The sequence below is a fragment of the Eurosta solidaginis genome, chromosome 4 (genome assembly GCF_040869045.1).
Source record: "Eurosta solidaginis isolate ZX-2024a chromosome 4, ASM4086904v1, whole genome shotgun sequence".
Lineage (NCBI taxonomy): Eukaryota > Metazoa > Arthropoda > Insecta > Diptera > Tephritidae > Eurosta > Eurosta solidaginis.
The window spans coordinates 166,116,867-166,138,502 of NC_090322.1; the positions used below are offsets into that span (position 1 = coordinate 166,116,867).

The 21,636-nt window shown below is 36.9% G+C and overlaps 1 protein-coding gene across 10 annotated transcripts in view; it reads right to left on the minus strand.

Annotated features, from left to right (window-relative positions):
• The window catches only part of LOC137250593 (uncharacterized), an 856,443-nt gene extending 842,861 nt beyond the window's left edge, over positions 1–13,582 (minus strand). For 2 of the 10 annotated variants that reach the window (XM_067783677.1, XM_067783679.1), the window contains exon 1: positions 11,825–12,049. The gene's annotated coding sequence lies outside the window, so the exon portion shown is untranslated. The other 8 variants (XM_067783685.1, XM_067783688.1, XM_067783681.1 and 5 more) reach the window with 8 other exon arrangements.
• Between the last annotated feature and the right edge of the window lie 8,054 nt (positions 13,583–21,636).

The window sequence follows — 21,636 nt, forward strand, 5'->3', positions numbered from 1 at the left end:
TTGTCATGCGATTTTGGCTCATAGTAGAACATAAAAAATTTTTCACGCGAGACAATAGACTAAAAGAACGCTCCCCTTCAGCCATACTGACTGGAAGTGTACAAAATATTCTTAATGCTATGCAGATGTTCGGAAATAATACTTCCATCTTCAAGTCATGAAATTTTTTCAGAAGTTAAAATGGTGGCAGCGAATCACAACCCAAATTTGCTAAGTGGATGGCTTTGAGATGAATGATTTCATCTATTAGATCCGTAGAAATATCGATATCATAAATCGGACAGAATGCCGCTGCTTTTCTCTGAGCTCTTCTTCCGTCAGATCCTAATACTTCCACAAAAAACTACATTTAATCGCAATGTCATTTACGGCTTCGAAACGCCTTGTCATGTTACCAATCAAGCAGTCCAAAAGAACGTAAAAAACTTGCTGAATTGAGTTTCGGAATCACACTCAGGTGATTCGCCAGGTAATTCATCGAACTGGCGCTTTCTTATCTTCCTTCTTTTCTCTGCGAAGGTATTCACAACTCCTATACTCCCTGCCGGAACCTTACATTCTTGAAGTATGATCGACCATTGATCCCTGAACTTCTTCAACTCATCAATCAGGCTACGTATATTTAATGTTTCCACGTCCAGTGTGGCATTTCTAGGTTGCAGTACCAGATTTCGATGGTTGATTACCGTCAGCACTTTGAGCCAAATGGAGGCTAAGATTATACACTCAAATTTCCCATATATGCTTCAATACCTTTCAAATCCGTTACTGTTTCTGAACTCAGATTCAAAAGCTTGATTTCATCAATAGCTTTCAATATTTGGGGTATATGAGTTGCGAAAGGTTTCACACTATCCACACGAGCAGACCATCGTGTTTGTGACATGCTGTGCAAGGAGCAATTAATTTTTTCCTTGAGAATTTCCCATCTCTGAGGGCTTGCGCTAAAGATATTATACAATTTCTGCATAATACCGAAAAATGTGATGACTTCTGCTCAACATTCAGCAGCTTGCACTCCACATAAATTTAAACTATGACAAGCACAAGGGGCAGATATTGCCAGGGAGTTATCTCTCAGGATATGACTCTGCGCTCCTTTGTAATGACCGCTCATATTACTGCCATTATCATACCCTTGCCCATGGCAGTCATCCAGTGGAATATTGTGCTTTTTTAGAGTGCTGCGAATCAGATCAGCGATAGTTTCTCCTGTGTTTGCGTTACAATCGACAAATTCTAAGAAGCATTCTTGGATTTTCCATTTTCCGGAGTCCCTGTCTAATAAAACATAACGCAATATAAAAACAGTCTGCTCAATATGCGCCGAATCAGGGGTTGCATCCACTATTACTGTGTAATACATCTCCAGAGAGCTTCTATGTTCCTAATTACTATGTAATCATTTTTTATTCCATCAGACAAATAATGTGCTTGGAAACGATTCTTTTGCGTTTGAGATTCCCCCACCTTCTCCATATGTTCACGCAATAGGGGGTCGTAATTGCTGGTGAGTTCCAAAATACCAAGAAAGTTTACATTTTTTGGATTTCCGATCAATGAATTATCCCCTCTAAATGCCAATCCTTTTTCTCCAAGAAATAAAACAACATCAAGAATTCTGCGAAGTATCTCTCTCCAGCGAGCTGCTTCATTTTTAAGGGTTTCCACTAAGAGAAAATCCACTGAACTTGCATTTCGAATTCTCATTGCATATTGGCGCCACTCTATATAGCAAGTTTTATGATTTTACTATTTTCATGTTCAGGAATTTTGTCGTGTAACCTCTTCCAACCTTTTCTTTAGAAAAACCTGACGATTTTGTCAAAGCTGATCGGGTATTTTCGGAAACTGTGCGAAAAGCCGGCATGGAAAACAAAAAAGCGCTTCTTTTGTTGCACTCCAAACGAGCCAATCATGCTTTACTTTTTCTCCGTTTTTTAGAGTAGTATGGAGTATGATTTGAAGGAAATGGCGACCACTTAAGTCGCTGGGAATTCGCTTATAAAATTGTGTGAAAAACGTTTATCTAACTTAAAATCACATTTTATTTCGACTATGACTATGCCCCATAGTATTTGATCGGATGCTTATGATTTTAGTTAAGTGATTTTCAATTTTAAAACAATTTTTTTGTAGCAACAAAATATGTATGCATCTATGAAATCCTAGTTAGAGTACTGTCAATACTGCTTTGCCTTGCCGGGCTCCTAAAAACCTTCCGGGCCCCAGGGCAATTGCCCTGGCTGTCCCCCCCCCCCCTCTCCCCCGGCCTGGTTTCTCAAACCGTCAAATTACCAAAAATTTTTCGAATTCAACACAAAGGTTGTTGATATGTTTTTTGAAAGTCACAATCTCTCTTACAAATTGATTGTATTTATTGAAACCGAGCTTAAGACGATAATAAATGAAGAGAGCGAACCAAAAAGTATGTAAGTTAGACTGGGTCGATTTATTAACCGATATCGCGCCGTTGCTTTTTCGATAGGATTTGGGCTCACGAATAAAAGTTCCGCTACGCATACCCAAAAAAAATAATTTTCGAGCCTGTGAAAAAAAAATGGCGAAAGAGTCAATTTTTCGACCAAAACTCAAAAAATTATTATTTTTTTTTTTCAAAAAACTGTTGTAAAAACGTTGGCGATAACAGTTCTTTGAAAAAAAAAAATATTTTTTTGGATTTTGGGGTGTTTTGGTCGAAAAATTTACCCTTTTTTCATTTTTTTTTTTCGCAAGCTCGGAAATTATTTTTTGGGTATGCGTAGTGGAACTTTTTTTTCCTGAGCCCAAATCCTGCCCCAAGCAGTGAATAACCTTACAAAAAAGAGGACATTTTTTGAAAACAAGTACAGAAATTCAATATATATTGTGAGTATCTAGGACTGACCCTGCAAGAACACTGTCGGTTAGGTTAGGTTAGATTGAACTATCCGATCCACGAATACCGAACATAGACTGAATGAGTAGTGTTACCAGAAGTTGGTTTAAATACCAAACTGAAATACCAGAGCCTATTGTTACGAATATTAGCAAAACTGAGGAGTGCTGCCATCTCCAGGCCGATGCTAAGCAGTGACGTGAATTCACATCAATAATTCAATCATTATGTATCTACATAAACGAATCAATAATTGCGTCTACACATATGTACACATTCCGACGAGCAACATTTACATACAAGGCTGCGAGAGATGAGATGTCACACACCGATGAATTTACTTATACGCTTATGTGTGTGCGGGAGACTGTAAACTACAAACACATACATATATCTTATCTGAGTTGTCACAAGAGAGAGCAATAATTTGTGCACGTAGTTGTGGCTGGCGATTTTGTAGCCGAAACAACTAGTAAGTTCTGGAAATCGAAGAGCCTAGAAGTATGCAGCGTAAACTATAAAAGCGGGGCAAGCGAGTAAAAAGGAATTCAGTTTGATTTTAGTTGTCAAGCAGTTTGATTAAGACGATATCTAGCGAGCAATAGGAGTGTTATTTTGAATAGTAGAGTTTCATTGAGCTATTAATCAGTGTTGTTATTAAGCAAGCTATTCGTTGCACAGTTTGTTATTGTGAAGTACTTTAATAAAGGCCATTTTGCATTATTACAAATTGGAGTTATTTATTCAACAGTTTAGTGATTCGAACTTAGCAGAGGATTGCAAATAAGAGGATTTGCAGCAAATTCGTTACAATTGGTGTCAGAAGAGGAATTGTTGAATAAATTCCAGAGGACAACAAGGACATGGCAAAGTTCAGTGAATTGAAGATCCAGCAACTAAAGAAGGAGTTGGAGAGCCGTGGATTGAATACAAGCGGCGTTAAACTTGAACTTCAGGCACGGCTACGAGAGGCAATGGAATTAGAAGGAATTGACGTGGAAGAGTATATCTTTCATCTTGATGGCGATGAGACAACAAAATTGGAGGAGAAAAATGAATCACCGCAGACAATGGCGAACACAGACTTGAATATGATATTGGCTGCAATATCGGCACAAATGTCCGAAATGTCATCACAAATATCCACCAACATGTCATCACAACTGGAAGAACAAAAGACAAATATAACATCCCAACTGGAATCACGTATAGCATCCCAACTGGAGTCGCAAGAGATACGTATAACATCTAAGATGGAAGCACAAGAGGAGCGCTTATCATTGCAGGTGGCGCAAATGTCTTCGCAGTTGGAAGCACAGGAAGCAAGGGTGACATCAAAGCTGGAAGCACAGGATACAAAAATTGTGCAGCTCGAGAACAAAATTGATGCTGAGATAGAAGCTTTGAGAGGTCGTATACAGGAGTTGCAATTAAATCGCCCAACAGTTTCAGCGAGTAATCCAAAGGTAAAGACACCATCCTTTGACGGTTCTGTTCCTTTTCAGGTCTTTAAGCTACAGTTTGAGAAGACCGCAGCAGTGAACAACTGGAATGTGGAAGATAAAGTTGCCGCACTCTTCGTAGCATTGAAAGGATCAGCTGCCGAAATCTTACAGACTATTCCAGAGTACGAACGGAACAGTTATGACGCATTGATGGCTGCTGTAGAACGGCGATACGGAAGCGAGCACAGGAAACAGATATTTCAAATAGAATTGCAAAACCGCTACCAAAAAGCTAACGAGACTTTGCAGGAGTTTGCTTCGGACATTGAAAGATTGGCTCATCTTGCAAATGCGGATGCACCCGTGGAATACACTGAAAGGGTAAAGATTCAGAGCTTTATAAATGGCATACGGGACGTCGAAACAAAGCGAGCTACATACGCAAACCCAAAGCCAACATTCGCAGAAACGGTGTCACAAGCTCTGATTCAGGAAACAGCGTCGCTTCTGTGTAAGCCAATTTTCAAAGCACGCCGTGTGGAAGTAGAAAGGCCAGAGTGGGTAGACGCAATATTGGAGGCACTGAAAGGATCGCAAAAGCGAAGTGAAAAAGTTATCAAATGCTTCAAATACGGGAAGTCCGGTCACATAGCACGTCATTGCGATCTTGGTCTTAACAGTTCCAACAATGTGGGTGGCCGTAAACGCAAAGCTGGAGGAGATGAGCAAGAGCGAGTAAGAGGTAGGGAGCTAGATCCAGCTATTGAATGCCCTGTGATATCTGTGTCGCAAATTGGAAGGAAATCAAGCAGTCTTACCGTCAGAGGGAATGTGGATGGCAAAGAACGAATACTGACTGTAGATACGGGCGCATCTCATTCCTTGATCCGATCTGGCTTGGTCAACAAGAGAGTAAAACCGTTACCTGGAGCAAAGTTGCGTACGGTCACTGGCGAGTATAGCCAAGTTCAGGGAGAAGTGATATGTGAAGTATTGATTGGAAAGGTCATGGTCCTACACAAATTTGTTGTGGCGGAGATTGTTGATGAAGTTATATTGGGAGTGGATTTCTTGGTTGACCATGACATCAAGATCGATATGCAGAGAAGGGTGATGCGTTATGAGAACCAAGATGTGCCACTTAACTTTAGTTTGGAAAAAGGGTTCAGCAGTAATCGGGTACTGGTGGAGAAGACTCGACGAAGGCCACGAAATTCAAAGGTAAAGGTTATATGGAACAAATGGGCCAAACAAATCAAAACCGAAGGTACCTGTGAGAGAAACACTGGCATTGAAAAGCCCTAACGGACGTACTAAAACCAAGAAAGAATACAATGGTAGTTTCAAGCCAAGGCACACTACTGTTGTGAAGCGTCGGAACGATACTGATTATGCAAAGGAAATCCGTCCAGCGCAAGCTCTGCGAAGTAATTCTTCATTGGCCAAGAAACAGATTGCGAGGGAACGATCCAGAATAATGAGTAGTAAGATGGAACACAGGTACGACAGGGAAAATAATTCGGAAGGTTTCCGGAATGGAGATTTGGTACTGTTAAACAACCCTCACCGGCGGAAAGGTGTTCCAGCCCAATTTCGGTGCAGTTGGGAAGGCCCGTACAAAGTTGTGAAGAAGATCAGTGATACCATCTACCGCATACAAACCACTGGGAAACCACGGATTAGAAGGGTGGTACATTTGGAGATGCTAGCGGCGTTTAGATTGGGAGATTTGTCTGATCGGGACGATCAGACTTAGGTGGAGGGCAGTGTTACGAATATTAGCAAAAGTGAGGAGTGCTGCCATCTCCAGGCCGATGCTAAGCAGTGAAGTGAATTCACATCAATAATTCAATCATTATGTATCTACATAAACGAATCAATAATTGCGTCTACACATATGTACACATTCCGACGAGCAACATTTACATACAAGGCAGCGAGATATGAGATGTCACACACCGATGAATTTACTTATACGCTTATGTGTGTGCGGGAGACTGTAAACAACAAACACATGCATATATCTTATCTGAGTTGTCACAAGAGAGAGCAATAATTTGTGCACGTAGTTGTGGCTGGCGATTTTGTAGCCGAAACAACTAGTAAGTTCTGGAAATCGAAGAGCCTAGAAGTATGCAGCGTAAACTATAAAAGCGGGGCAAGCGAGTAAGAAGGAATTCAGTTTGATTTTAGTTGTCAAGCAGTTTGATTAAGACGATATCTAGCGAGCAATAGCAGTGTTATTTTGAATAGTAGAGTTTCATTGAGCTATCAATCAGTGTGGTTATTAAGCAAGCTATTCGTTGCACAGTTTGTTATTGTGAAGTACTTTAATAAAGGCCTTTTTGCATTATTACAAATTGGAGTTATTTATTCAACAGTTTAGTGATTCGAACTTAGCAGAGGATTGCAAATAAGAGGATTTGCAGCAAATTCGTTACACTATGTTATAAAATAACCCCGTCCTCTTGGCAAATACTAGAAGCTTTCTAGGATCTATGCCACTTATTGCTTCTAGATCTGACAGCTGGATTATTTTTAATAGTTGGATTCCTAGCTTGGCAAGTGCATTGCACGAGCACAAAACCTGTTCGATCGTTTCCTCCTACAACCCGCACTTTCTACATCTGCTATCACTGACTAAATTGAAGACATGTGACGCCAGAAGGACGTGTCCAGTCAGAATAACCGTTATGAGTCTACAGTGCTCTCTTTTTAACACTGTTGGTTAATTACCACAGATATCAATTAAGGTATGGATGCTGTTTTGTATACTCTGCGTGCAAAGCAGATTGATTGGATAACGGTTGGTTGTACAGGTATAAAGGAATCGAGATAGATATAGACTTTCATATATCAAAATCATCAATATCGAAAAAAATTTGATTGAGCCATGTCCGTCCGTCCGTTCGTTAACACGATAACTTGAGTAAATATTGAGATATTTTCGAAAATCGGATGATAACCGCACCCACTTTTTATATATATAACATTTAGGAAAACACAAAAAACCTGATTATTTAGTAAATAATACACCTAGAATGTTAAAATTTGACACGTGGACTGATATTGAAACTCTGGATAAAAATTTAGAAAAAAATTTTAAAATGGGAGTGGCACCGCCCACTTGTGAAAAAATCAATTTTACAAATATTATTAATCATAAATCAAAAATCGTTAAACCTATCGTAACAAAATTGGGCAGAGAGGTTGCCCTTACTATAAGGAATGATTTGAAGGAAAATTAACGAAATCGGTTAAGGGCCACGCCCGCTTTTATATAAAAGATTTTTAAAAGGGTCGTGGACGAATAAAATAAGCTATATCTTTGCAAAAAAAGAGCTTTATATCAATGGTACTTCATTTCCCAAGTGGATTTATAACAGTAAATAGGAAAAATCGAATTTTAAAAAATGGGCGTGGCACCGCCCCTTTTATGACTAAGCATTTTTCTATATTTCGGGAGCCATAACTCAAAGAAAAATTAACGGATCGTAATAAAATCGGGTACACAAATTTTCCCTATAGCAGGAAATATTTCTAGAAAAAAAAGGACGAGATCGGTTAAAGACCACGCCCGCTTTTATATAAAAGATTGTTGAAAGGATCGTAGACAAAAATAATAAGCTATATCTTAGCGAAAAAGAGCTTAGTATCAATAGAATTTTACTTTTTAAATTGAATTATAACATTAAATTGGAAAACACTAAAATTTTTGAAAATGGGTGTGGCACCGCCCTTCTATGACTAAACAATTTTCTATGTTTCGAGAGCCATAACAAGAAAAATTAACATATCGTAATGAATTTCTATTAAAAATGGACGGTATCGGTTAAAGACCAGGGCGTACTTAGATATAAAACAAGTTTAAAAGGTTTAAAAGGGTCGTAGACTAGAACAATAAGCTATAACTTATCAAAAAATTGTTTTAAATCAATGATATTTCACTTATCAAGTTTTACTGTAAGAGGAAATGGGCAGACATTTTTTTTTAACGGGCGGTGCCACGTTATGTAGAAAAGTAATTTATCTTAAATGAAATGTACAATTGAGGCTCACGTTGAGTATATAATGTTCGGTTACACCCGAACTGAGACACCTCTACTTGTTTTTTTGTTAAATTGAAATGTTTGTAAAAGAACTCCCATAACGCAGGAAAAATCGGATTTTTCAAACGTTCTGCATTGCCGCCGCTTTATTTCAGTTTGCGTCATTCAAATACTATGGACATTATTTTTGGCTGGTAAAATGCTCTGCCTCACTTCCGATTCAATTGTAATATACATATCTGGCTAGTAAAAACATTTAAAATATACTCTCTCGAAAAAACACTGTGGGTCGTCTATTCACGTCACCTTGATTATCAATGCATCTGAAGGGTTAAAACTGATTTCTTTCAAGTGCATTTTGTTTTTGTAAGTGTTAACAATATATGCTCGTAAGCAGATAACCTGATAAGCACGCCTAGCTGAATATCCTGAATGTTTCTTTTCCGAACTGAAATATTAGTGGCGAACTAAATTTAACATTTTGTTTTATCAAAAACTTAAAAATAACTTTCTCATAACATGAAAAATGAGTATGATTTTGCACCATAGAAATAAAAAAAACAATTCTCAAAAATTTTTAATAAACTTTTAATGGAATAATTAGTAAAGTTATCTACATTCAGGCGCTTATCGAATTCAAACAGTCGGTTTTGCTTGGTGTTTGAATTTTATTGAATTGTTTATTTTTGATAATATAAGGCGAATGACACACGATGAGGCAATGCTGTCAATACTGGATGATTGGATAACAATTTTTTTTTCATAAACGCCTTAGCTAATGTCAAAATGTATTTAATTTGAGCTCAGATAAACCGAATTCTTAGATTGGGCGTTTCTGAAACACATTCTGAAATAGGCCGTTATTATATTATTAAAGTTTTCTCAGTTAGGGCATTTTCGAAATTTCGAAATTTCAAATTGGTATGATGTTCCACTCAGCAGTCGATTTACTTTAGAGCTGAATAAAGTTCTTACAATTATTAACACAATTTCGGAATTAGTTTATTTTACGATGTATATTATCAACGATGCGGTAAAAGCTGCAAATTCAATCCAATAAAATTATATAGTACACCGTTTAAATGTTGAGTTTAAATCTAACCCTTTTTTGTACTACATAAATGACTTAATCAAAGTGAAAAAGAGTGCACATATCTGGGTTTCAATTTGAACTATCGAAGTCTATACTTGCAGTTATAAAAAAATAAAATAATTCAAAAAAGAAAAATTTAAGTTAAACGGTTTTATTGAAAACAATATTTACATTAAGTAATAATAATACTAAAAGCTAGAAAATAATAAGGTACTATTAATAGTCATAAGTAAGACCAACTGAACCTTAATCAGGTTATGCTACGCCTCACATTTTTAGAAATTTCAAATTTCAACGCTTTTAATTAATTGTTTGATCAACGCACTAGATTGGTGAGAAGTGTGATGACTAGTACCTAGGACCTATCTAATTATTTTCTAGCTTTTAGTATTATTATTACTTAATGTAAGTTTTTTTTTAATTATTTTGTTTTTAGTCTTTATTAAATTGCCTATTATTTCTCATTCTATTTAGTTCATTTAGTAACTAATTATTACAAGGAATCTTTCTTGACAATTTGTTACAATCTAAGTCCTCAATACATAATCCTTCCAAAGACATTACTCGACTAAGCGCCATGTATACTTGTCCATCCTCGAATTCCAAAGTATTTTGATGTCACATCTACCGCACTGTATGTAATATTTGTTCCAAAAATTAACCAAACTGGACCACAAATACGATTTTTTTAATAAACATCTCGATCCTTGCGCAACCTAGCGGTAGTTTTTTTTTCACAAAGCGATTTCTATTCCCATATGTAATATGTATGTGTTCCAAATATGAGCCAAATCGGACCACAAATACGATTTTTGAAATATTTCGATCCATGCGTCACCTATCGCAGTTTTTTTCTTATTATCGCATTGTCATAGGGTTGCGAACTATATTCCAAGTTTCAAGCTTGTAGCTTATCGGGAAGTTACTTAAATTTCAGTTTCAAAATTATGTCGCTACACAGAGTCAAACTAAATAAATAAAAATAAATGTAAGGCGCGATAACCTCCGAAGAGATCTTAGGCCGAGCTTCTCTTCCAATTAGCGTCGTGCTCCTTTTAATTTTTCCTACAAATTGGCGGGACGGGACCTACTTGTTTTATGCCGACTCCGAACGGCATCTGCCAGGACGATGAGTTTTCACTGAGAGCTTTTCATGGCAGAAATAGACTCGGTGTGCTTGCCAAACTCTGCCGAGGGGCGACCCCGCTAAGAAAAATTTTCTTCTAATTGAAAAACCTTGTTTCTAAAATTTTGATGTTGCTTTGCCCGGGGCGTGAACCCAGGATCTTCGGTGTGGTGGGCGGAGCACGCTACCATCACACCACGGCGGCCGCCTAATAAAACCGTTTAAAAACAAAGCATACTGGACGGTGGCCTGGATTCGAACCGATGTGCCATGCATTCTAGTAGCTTGCTCTATTGACTGACGTATCACATTTTTGTAAGTCGTATCATAACACCATGGGTAAGTATATTACAACATTTTTCGGAAAGGAATCTATGACTTGCAGCACTTTTTACAAATAATTTTTTTCGTATATAGCTTCAGCACCAAGTTTAAACAGCTGGGGTTCGTTTTAAAGCAAGACGTTTATACAAGTTACCTTTTTTTAGATTTTTGAAACTTTTTGGTTTTGTTGCAAACCCAGAAGAAATGACAACAAAAAACTTTGTTTTCTTTGTTTTAAAACTATTTCAAGAGTTTAACCTTATTATTCAAATAAGTTTTAAATTGAAACTGAATAAAACTAAAAACACAGTAATAAATTTAGAGGTTTCGAATTTAGTACAAAAAAAAAAAGTTTCACAATTTGCTTAAACCGATGAATGGTTATAATTTAGGCTCAAATTTCTAACCGTTTAAAATACAAGACTTCATCGAAATTGGAGGTATAAAAAGTTTTAGGCGTTACACTAAGGAAATAAATTGAATAATTTTCAAAATCTCTCCACTCCTTGAGCACATTTTAAAAAAGTCTTAAGTTTTATTTAACTGAGGTTTTTTAAAAAGATTTTTATTTCTTGCCTTTAATTGCTTCTCTCTCACCAAATCACTATGTGTTGGGGCAATGTAGGTCCTAATACACTTTTATATTTACATTGCAATGAAACCAGGGACCACTTTAGTAGTTATTCAGTTGAGCTAGTTAAAGTTTTTTTTACAGTTTAAATTTATTTCCATTTTTATTTTTACTTAACACTGCACACTGCTTTTATTTAAAAATATTTTCCTTATACTCAACAATCAGTTTATGAACTCTTCCATAAATCTATTTGAATATTTCTTTTATCGCTGTTTCAAAACAAAAAAATCACTTTAAACTTTCATTGCACTACCGTCGGTTAATCTACTACTCACATTTATGCAAATCACACATTCCCATAGCTTTGCTTCCGCTATGCGCACTGCGTTTAAGCTCTTTCCGTTCACGACATATGCGCTTACGCTTCACAGTCAACTTTGCATAATCCACTGCATGTTATTTGCAATTATTGCACAAAAGTTTTAAATTTTTTTTCCACAAGTTCACAGCACAAATTTCGTCAAACTTTTTCCGAGCAAAAAAATATACAAAAACTTCCGCCTTACACTTTTCACATTTTAGTCGCCGCTGATCTTACGGTAGTAAGCTTAATATTTGCACTCGTATTGCGATCCGTTCTTAGCCGTTGCGTGTCTCGTCTCGTTCGTCGTTGCACAAGCGAGTAAATTTTTGCAATGCTGTTGCGTTGCGTTGCGTTCGCTATTGAGTGCGCGAATATGCGGTGGCTGACTATGGCTTGGCCGACTAGCTAACTGGCGTCTTGCTGACTTGCTGCCCAGCTGGTTGGTTGGTGGGCCGTTAGGTCGCTTGGTTGTTTCGTTAGTTAGTTATTTGACGTGCTAACGGACTAACTGCACACAACGAGTAGGTAGCGCTAGCTGCTCGACCGCGTGGCTGCTGATACTCTTATGTTATTTCTATGTTTGTTCCTTCCGCTGGTGCTACCTGTTTGCCTTATTGGCTAACTTGTTGTCGGTGTCCAACGGAATGACCGATATACTGACTGACAAGCTAGCTATTAGACCGACAACAAGTTTGCACCTAACACACTTAGGCGCGCGCTACTCTCTAATCGTTTTGTCTGTTTATGCTGCCAACGCAACTCTAGTCGTCATTATGATGCGAAAGCGTAAATATGCATTTGTATGCGTTTTCTAGAAATTGTGTGGGATATATGTTTGTATGTGTGTGGGGCCTGCTACTCTACGTATAATGTTTATTGTTATAACTGAGTGAACTAGCCGTCGTGTATGCCAACCTCCTAGTCAGTTGTACTTTTAGACAACTTTTTTCCGCCACTCTCTTGTAGTTGTGGTGATCCACAAATCTTTTCATAGAGCCTAATGCATTAGCACTCAAAGCATCAAAGCACTATCCCCAAAAATCCAGAGAAAAGAATTTGTCATGAAATATGACGTGAAATGTTACGGCCAGTGCCAGTCAGTGTCATTGTCGTGAGAAATAAAAGTACTCATACAAACGTACACGCACACACGCGAGCTAACTAAAATTGTTCACCTCACCACCGCTCGCTAAAACCCCTTTTTAGTGAGCGCCCAATATCGACGCGCGATTCAACTACCTTTTCGCTCAGCATGCGTGCCTCTCTCTAGCCTATTCATAGTCCAAATACTACTCATAATTACACATACCTACATATATAAAACACACTTTAACTTACTCTTTAACTCATTTCTACGTTTCAATGCTTCGAGAGCTACTCCTGTTACTCTTGTGCCGTCAGCGCTACCGTTACACTACCAGAGCACCCCTTATAAAGACAACGCTCCGCTTATGCCAACACCAAATATCTTTTCGCATTGCTTCTTTTGCCATCGCGCACCACTCAGTAAGGTCTTTTCCGACATTTGCTATCAGCGCCATCTATTACTAACTCATGCTCTCCACAGCGCCAATGCTACATTATACACTTGTCATCTATGCGCTCTGCTAGAAATGCAATATCACTCAAACTATAGACTTTGCGCAAGCAACACACCTCTATTTTATTATATGAGTGCTGGGTGGCTCTTAGCCCCTACATATCCGACCACTTCAATCACTCATCATCTTCCACATAGCGCACAATTCACGTGCGTAACTCAAACGCCACAGAGTTTTGGAAATGAGTGCTTTTGTCAAGCGGCAGCAGAACAGTTGAGGAATTATTGCAAAAGAGTTCCTGTTGGCCTATGTACTCTTATATACACTACGCTGCATACGCGCTCTGCTTTATAACAAACCTTTCTGGCCGTATACATATCTTTTTAATAAGAGCAAAGTTATGTAAAGGCAAGCAAACTCTTCACTAACAACATATGTACAACCATATCCACACACACTTGCATATATACGCATACTCTAACAACCATCAGCAACAAATGAAAAAAGTTTAAATTATTTTGCTTAGAAACAATTACTCATACGCCCCTCCACCACCTTGTTTATACAGACACACGAATACATACATATACATATATACTAGCAACGCACTCCTGCGCTCAGCTCTTATGACGGGCAATTGCTCTGCTATGCTCTTGCAAAACAAAAACAAAATATAGTTTGCAAAAGACGTCCCTCGCAACATCAAAAAATGGCAAATAAACGTAATTATACCCTCTGATTTTAAAATTGAGTTTAATATTGCTTGCAACATGTTGCAATACAAAAATTTATTTAAAGAGCTTGTTTTACTAGCTATGATTATACTCGAATCAATGTTCTCACGCATTGAGTATGACAGCAACATGTTGCGGTGCAAGTACCGATTGAGGTAAGGTTGCGGTGTAGTTAAGACAGTCGAATTGCTTTGAATTGCGTTGAGAATTTATGTTGTCAAATTGGCGACGCTTGTTTTATCTAAAAACAGATGAATTAAAGACCTATGATGAGTGCGCTTAACATTAATAAAACGGTAAAAAAAAAACAGGGTTGAGTTGAAGTTCCTTAACCCACATCAAAATCTCTAAAGCCCACTTCCAAAAGGGCAAGTTATCTTTTTAATTCAGAGTTAAACTAGCATGAAGGTTTAACTCATACATATTTGACTAATTTTGTTAAATTAACTCTGAGCTAAAAAAAAAAATAACTTGGCGTTCTGCAAGTGGGCCTTATTTACATTTTGTTTTGTTCTAATCATATAGTTTGTTTTAATCGTATAGAATTTGTCAAAAAAAAAATTGGTGTTTAAGATTCAAAATAGGGCACCCAGACCTACATATATTTGAAATTTTTCAGCTTTAGTATCAGCGTTTTTGTAAATCAGCGAGTTTGTAAACTATAACAACAGTTAAAAGAAAATTGAATTTAGAACATTTTTATTTCATTCACTTGTTAGCTATTATTTTAACTCTTATTTAACTTAGTCTCATTAGCTAAACTCAAAAGCTCCGTACTAGAATGAACATTCATACCAAAAACCAACTAAGAAAATCAAAAAAAATGGAGAAAATTTAGAAAATATATTCAAAAAATTTATTAAATTAATACAAATAAAAATTAAAGTTTGTTTTTAATGGTGTGTTCAGTTTATACTTATTATTAAGAATTCACGAGCTTAGCACCGGCTTATAATAATTGAATATTCAATTATTTTGTTTTTCTAAGAGAAACTGAAAAGAAAGAAACATTTACTGGCATATTGCGATGGTACCATTTAGAAAACCGCCACGAATTCATGGTGACGCAATTTCGTAATGTTATCAAAGGTTTCACCGAGATTCGAACCGCGAATCACCCGATGTAACTGCAGTTGCGTTACCATCGCAATATGTCAGTAAATGTTTCTTTCTTCTTTTCAGTTTCTCTTAGGAAAAACATAATAAATGAATATTCAATTATTATAAGCCGGTGTTAAGCTCATGAGTTCTTAATAATAAGTATAAATAAAAACTTTTAATAGAAATTTTGGTTAAGCAAGGTCGTTTAACCTTAAACCTTTCGCGAACCATCATGAAGGTATGGTTACATAAAAAATCTGTAAAAAGTACCGAATTCGCTTATTTTGTTTGATATGGAAGTCTTCATATGTATATTGTCAGAATATATTTTTTGATTTTTGTGATATTTAGTGACTTCGAGAATGGTGGCAGCTTTCGTAAATTTTAGCTTCGCATTTTTTGTGTGAATATTTTACCTATTTTGTAGAAACCCTTTTCTCAGAATAATTAAAATTTGAATGGCTGAGATAAAGTACGATATTTTTTTTCTAAGTTTCATATTTATTCTGATACCGAAATTCGCAAAACAAAAAAACGTATGGTCTGGAATCCTATCTCTGGAAACCACTAAAAAACAAATTTCAGAAAGAATTCTATTTTTTTTTTTGTTTTCTTTTCAAAACATTTCTGTATGTTTCTCAGTTTTAATATGTAAATTATTACGATAAATCGCTATGACTTGCTAATTTCGGACTGTGGTACTAAAAGCAAACAATTTAAGGTACTTCGTCTTGACAATCGTTAGTACAATTCTGCTAATGGCTTCGATTGGTGGTAATCTCCTAAGATACCATACAGAAACAACATTATATACCTCTCTAGTACAATCTGAACCTCGAAAACTTTCCAGGCTTAACAACTTCTATTTCTTTAGGGTGGTACAATAATTACCCTTGGAGTGTCCAGCTCATCTTTGGTATATATAGTATTGCAGTTGTATGTAAAGTACAGACTAATTCCTATATTTTAAGCTATATCCTCACTACCAATCAAGAAAACTTCAATAAATTTTTTCATTCAAGTACAAAAAGGCTGGACTATTCCTAAGCTGAAAAAAAGTATGCTTTTACAAATTTTTCCAATATAGTGTAATGTTAATGAAGGCACAGGGTGAAATTAATTGATTACGAGGTTCCGGTGTTGCTATATGAAATCATAAAAATTCTGAAATTGCAAAAATCGATTATAATATTTACATATCGCACGCTGCCTACTCCTACGGACATCTTACTCAAAAATTAATGTACAATAGGGTTGTAAGCATGTTTTTGAGAACTGATATCAAATGTCAATATACATACATATCTAATATGATTAGTTGTGCATAATAAAAGAAGAGACTTCAGTTTTCGCGTCTTCGGAAACGTTTGTTTTATTTTCGAATTTATAGACCAACGCAGATATCCTTCGAGAAAATTCAAAACCGTTTTTCAGCATAGGCAGTAACTTGTGAGTGATTTCTGCATATATGTATGTACATATTTTGATTGCAAGGTTGAACTGGCCGGTCCATGAGTACCTCACATAGACTGATTGAGTCCATAGTGATCCATCTCGATGGCAAAAAGCTATTAAAAATTTGTCATATTAGTACCAGTTAAGCGAATTTGTATTTGTTTAGTAAGCGGTTTTGCACTTTCACCTACAATATGTATATATAAACATATGTATGTTACAATCTAAGTATCTATGTATGTATGAAAATTTGTGCATTTCTCTAACAAATGAAACATTTTAAAACAAATTTCCTTGTCTATCCGCATATTTTACGACCTTCAATGTCAAATCTAAAACAGACAAAGAAACCGCCGCCAATTCTGGTTTGATTTTTAAACAACTTAAACAATAAGTAATTTCTTATTCTCCTCTATCTTTCGTTATTTCACAACGTTTTTTAATGAACTTTTATTTGTTTCTACGCAATTCACATGAATAAACGAGTGTAAAATAACAATTTCTCGCACATATACCCATATATTTTTATAGTATGTATACACGTAGTGTGTACATTCATACAACCATCTATTTAGAAAAAAATAAAATAAAAAAATAATAAAATTGAAAAAAAATAATAAAAAATCGCGTAAAATACGCTCCTCTTGTCACTCGCCAATTATTTGCTAACCATTTACGCTCATTTCACACTTTCGCAACATCAAAGTTAGCCTCTGCAACATATTTTGCCATAGCAACATGTTGCTTCATTAACAGTCATGTATATTTGCAAACTCACAAACCCAGTCTCATATTTGATTCTCTTTCTCTTGCTCAAGTGTTTGCGTTGTGGAAAACGGCAACGACTCTTTGCAAATTTGCAAACTTTTCGCAATTTCTCTTCAGCTATACTTTGCGAAAAGTTTATCTCTTCTAATTTTTTGCGAAAAGTCTTTATATTATGCGCTCATCGTTTGAGTGTTCATTATCTATGTGTTTGTTAACATTTATTTTATGTGTGTATGAATGTTTGCGTGAAATTTTTTATTTAGCTTGTTAATTTTTTTTTTACTTTTTTTCATGAACATGATTCGTTGGCAAACTTCGAGCTCATCAAACATAAACGAAATATAGCCAAACCACTTTATGAAGATTTAGCAAAAGAAATAAAGTCAACTGTGCTACCGATATAGAACTTTTGCAATCTACCTAATCCTATATTATAGGTATACATATGTACATATATATATATATATATGTATGTAGCACATACGTAGACACATATCCATACACAGATCTAATTTGTATTTTTTGTCCATAAATATCTATAATTTATGTCGGAAGCAAAAAATTTTAAATAAAATATGTTAAGTTCTAAAGGAGTAATCACAGGTTTACCTAGATTCGAGTTGTTTTTTCTGATCGATCTGAGTATTGTATATAGCTAAGTAGCTTGTATCACCCAAACATATGTATATGCAGAAATTAATAGTAATATTTTTCTAACGGCATACAGTTTTGTAAATATCTGCAACCCATTTTGAAAGTTATTAGGGGGACTCATGATAGCATATAAACTTATAAGGTGTAAAATTATATCCATTTACACACGCGGTTATATGAACGCACCTAGTAATACTCTTGATAAACTTGATTGTTTTTCAGCTGTATTATTTCCAAAAAAAATTTTTTGATTGTTATACAAATTAAAAAATACCAAGATTAAGTGAAAAATCAAAACTAAAACGCCTTTACTTGCTGATGTTGGAGATTTTTGATGAAAATGCCGTCTGTAATGTCTGCAAGGTTGCATTCCTTTGAGTTTACCGCGTTTACACAATGAAATGTGCGTGTAAATTTATACAAATTGTGTAAATGATTATTCATACAAAATTTGACAGCTCGTGCGTAAACTAGATAAATTTATACGTTTACACACTTTATAAGGCATTTATACGGTTACATGAGTCCCCCTATTACTTTTTTATAAAAGGGACCTAACTAACACGGTTGATAGAGTAATGCTTCCCAAAAGATGAAAAGTACTCAGGAATCTTAGCGTTCACGTTGGACCACAACGAGCCTAAAATAAAAAACTAATATTTGGCGTGATTTACCTCCGAAGAGATTTAATCCGAGGAGCTCCTCTTCCACGTTGCATCGTGCTCCTTTTTAATTTTTCCTACAAATTGGCCGTACGGGACCTGTTTTATTCCGACTCCGAACGGCAGATGCAAGGCAGATGAGTTTTCACTGAGAAGATTTTCATGGCAGAAATACACTCGGATTGTTTGCCAAATCACCGCCGAGGGGCGACCCCGCTTAAAAAAAAACTGTTTTCTACTTGAAAAAACTTGTTTCTACATTTTTGATGATGCTTTGCCTGAGAGTTGAATCCAGGATCTTCGGTGTGGTAGGCGAAGCACGCTACTGTGGAAAATGGAATGTGTAGTTCAAAAAGTAACACACTGCAAAAGTTTTGGTGGAGGGATACCACCATAAAAGATCTCGTTAAGTAACCTTAGTATCGACATCCTGCAAACTACAACTGGAAACACCATCTTAAAAAGTATACTATGGCTGGAAACAATCTAGCACTTGTCAAAACGGCTGATGTATTTATAATGTCGCTGTCTGCTCTCGTTAAAACCTTGACATGTCCTTAAGTTTGTTCGAAACACGTTGCCATTAAGGTGGTGGTGCAGGATAAATTGAGATAACATCGTGAAGTATACGAGCTTCCATAAGAACTCACACGTGATCTCCCTTCGGAAATGAAATCGGTTAACGCAGTCGCCAGTTCCACAAACCTGTTCAAAAGTGGTAATACCTGTATGTAATGTCAGCTATATGAGAACCACAAACGCCCAAACAGCAAATACTAGCTCTCACCAACGGTATGGCGCCTGTTGATTTACGGAGGAAGATTTCTGGAAGAAAAAAACGGATGACCTCTTGGAAACTTAGTTTCATCAACAAGCCTCGAAGGGAAAAATCAGGCCGCGATGCTCTAGATGCAGAAAACTCTCAAACAGAAGACCGTGTTCAGGGACAAGAGGACCGGAGTGGTTTATTTCGGCGAAGCGTTGAACTATGCGTGCGTAAAGGGGAGGCCAACGAACCGGGCCGCAAATAATTAGAGGGCGCTAACTCGCTCAGACTGGAGACTCGGAATCCAAAATGAAGTGAAGTAACAAAAAGTTTGCCGGTGGAATTCTTAGCCTAACGTAGCTTACCGGAAACTTAAACAGCGACCTCAACGAGGCAACAGCCACGTCCTGGTAAAACTATTTAAGCTATATTTACGGAAGACTAGCACCAGTGGTTTAGAAAAGCCTAGCGCGGATTAGGCTTATCCAAACCACTGGGAAAGATTTTTACTAAAGAGAAGCTTCCACATCACTATCAAGTAAAGTAATCTCACTTGATGAAAAGCTTAGCGAAAAAGGGATCGAGATTGAATACATTAATGGACGTCTGTGCGTTAAACGAGGTGTTGCAAATCTCAAAACAGTTTTCCCAAAAACTGCTGAAAATCTTGAAGGGCTTTATCAGACTCGCAGTCAAAGAATAATGATGATTATTGGCGGGGCATTCTAAGTTCTGGTGTTTGGCTTCGATCTATGTAACAATACGTACACAGTCTTCTTGGCCAGATATCACTTTTATTGTTGCTTTAACAAACAATGTGGTTGCTAGCATAACAGCGAAACTGTAAGTCAGGGCAACCTAAACCAATTTATGAGCAGAGCAAATAAATGGGCGTCTAATGCTAGTCTTCAGCGAGCAACAGAGAAAACGGAGGTCATCGCCGTCTGGAAGAGTCATATCTTCGTCATTCACCATAATAATTTGGCGCCTATCCGCATGGGTGAAGTTGGCCGCTTGTCATCCCTTCTTCTCGGTAGTTGTCTTCATAAGGTGCATAAAGAAAAACCAAGTAGTCCTCCATTCATTTCAACTCAAATAAATACTGGTGTCCAAAGGAATGCTTTCTAGAAGTGGGCGTCTTTATCCGCTCGTACAGGATCTAGATAGCGAAGCTTTTGGGCATTTATTCGTTTCAGCTAGAGCCTTTACCTGTAAGCCATTGTATCCTTTATATTAAAACATTCTTTCTAACGATAAACAGTAGAGCCTACGATTTCTTGAATTTTTCGAGAAGAAATTTCTCGCGATCATCAGCTTCTCGAGAGATTTTCTATTTCGATGAAATCGTAGGCTCTACATATAACACTAGCAATGTAGCGACTAAATTGAAGGTCCAGTCTTCTAGCTTTTCGAGTCTTTTGAGATTCGAGAAGCCAAGTTCTCGATTTCTAGAGTCTAGGCTAGTGTTCGAGAATAAATCGTCAGCTTTTATATAGGACCATCAATCGAGTTCCGTGTAACCTTTAACGAAGAGATAAACAATTAGTTTAACCCACCCCAGCGGGTTAGTGGGCTAAGAATATACCCGCGAAAGGTATGTTTGTCCTAACAGGCGACTAAAGTAACAATTTGACTCAAGGGATTGTGTAGAGCAACCCTTTCAAGGGGTTACCAGTGCAATTTATAGCTTTTGCAACCCAATTGTCAACCTCGCCTACCCGTGGCGAATCCTGTTCCCTTAGCAACTAAGGTTCTGACGACCCGAAATTCATCAAGGATCTAGGAGGCGGAAGAGAAGTATGGCCAAGAAGGTTTCATGTGGTCATACTAAATCGTTCGCGAGATAGTCGGAATAATACCTTAATGGTTCTTGTTAGCGGTACGTACGGGATCTGCATCCGGCAAAGGATCATCAACATCTATAACACTCCCAAAAACCTTCGGAGATTTCCCTTATCCCTGCAACAACAACAACAACAACAACAAGAACATATATTCAACCGATAGCCTCACCGATAAACTTATTTGTCCCGCTGTGCATGTGATTAGCATCAGTTGCTGAAAGTTCTGGAAATTTACAAAGTCCTATAGAAATCCACGCT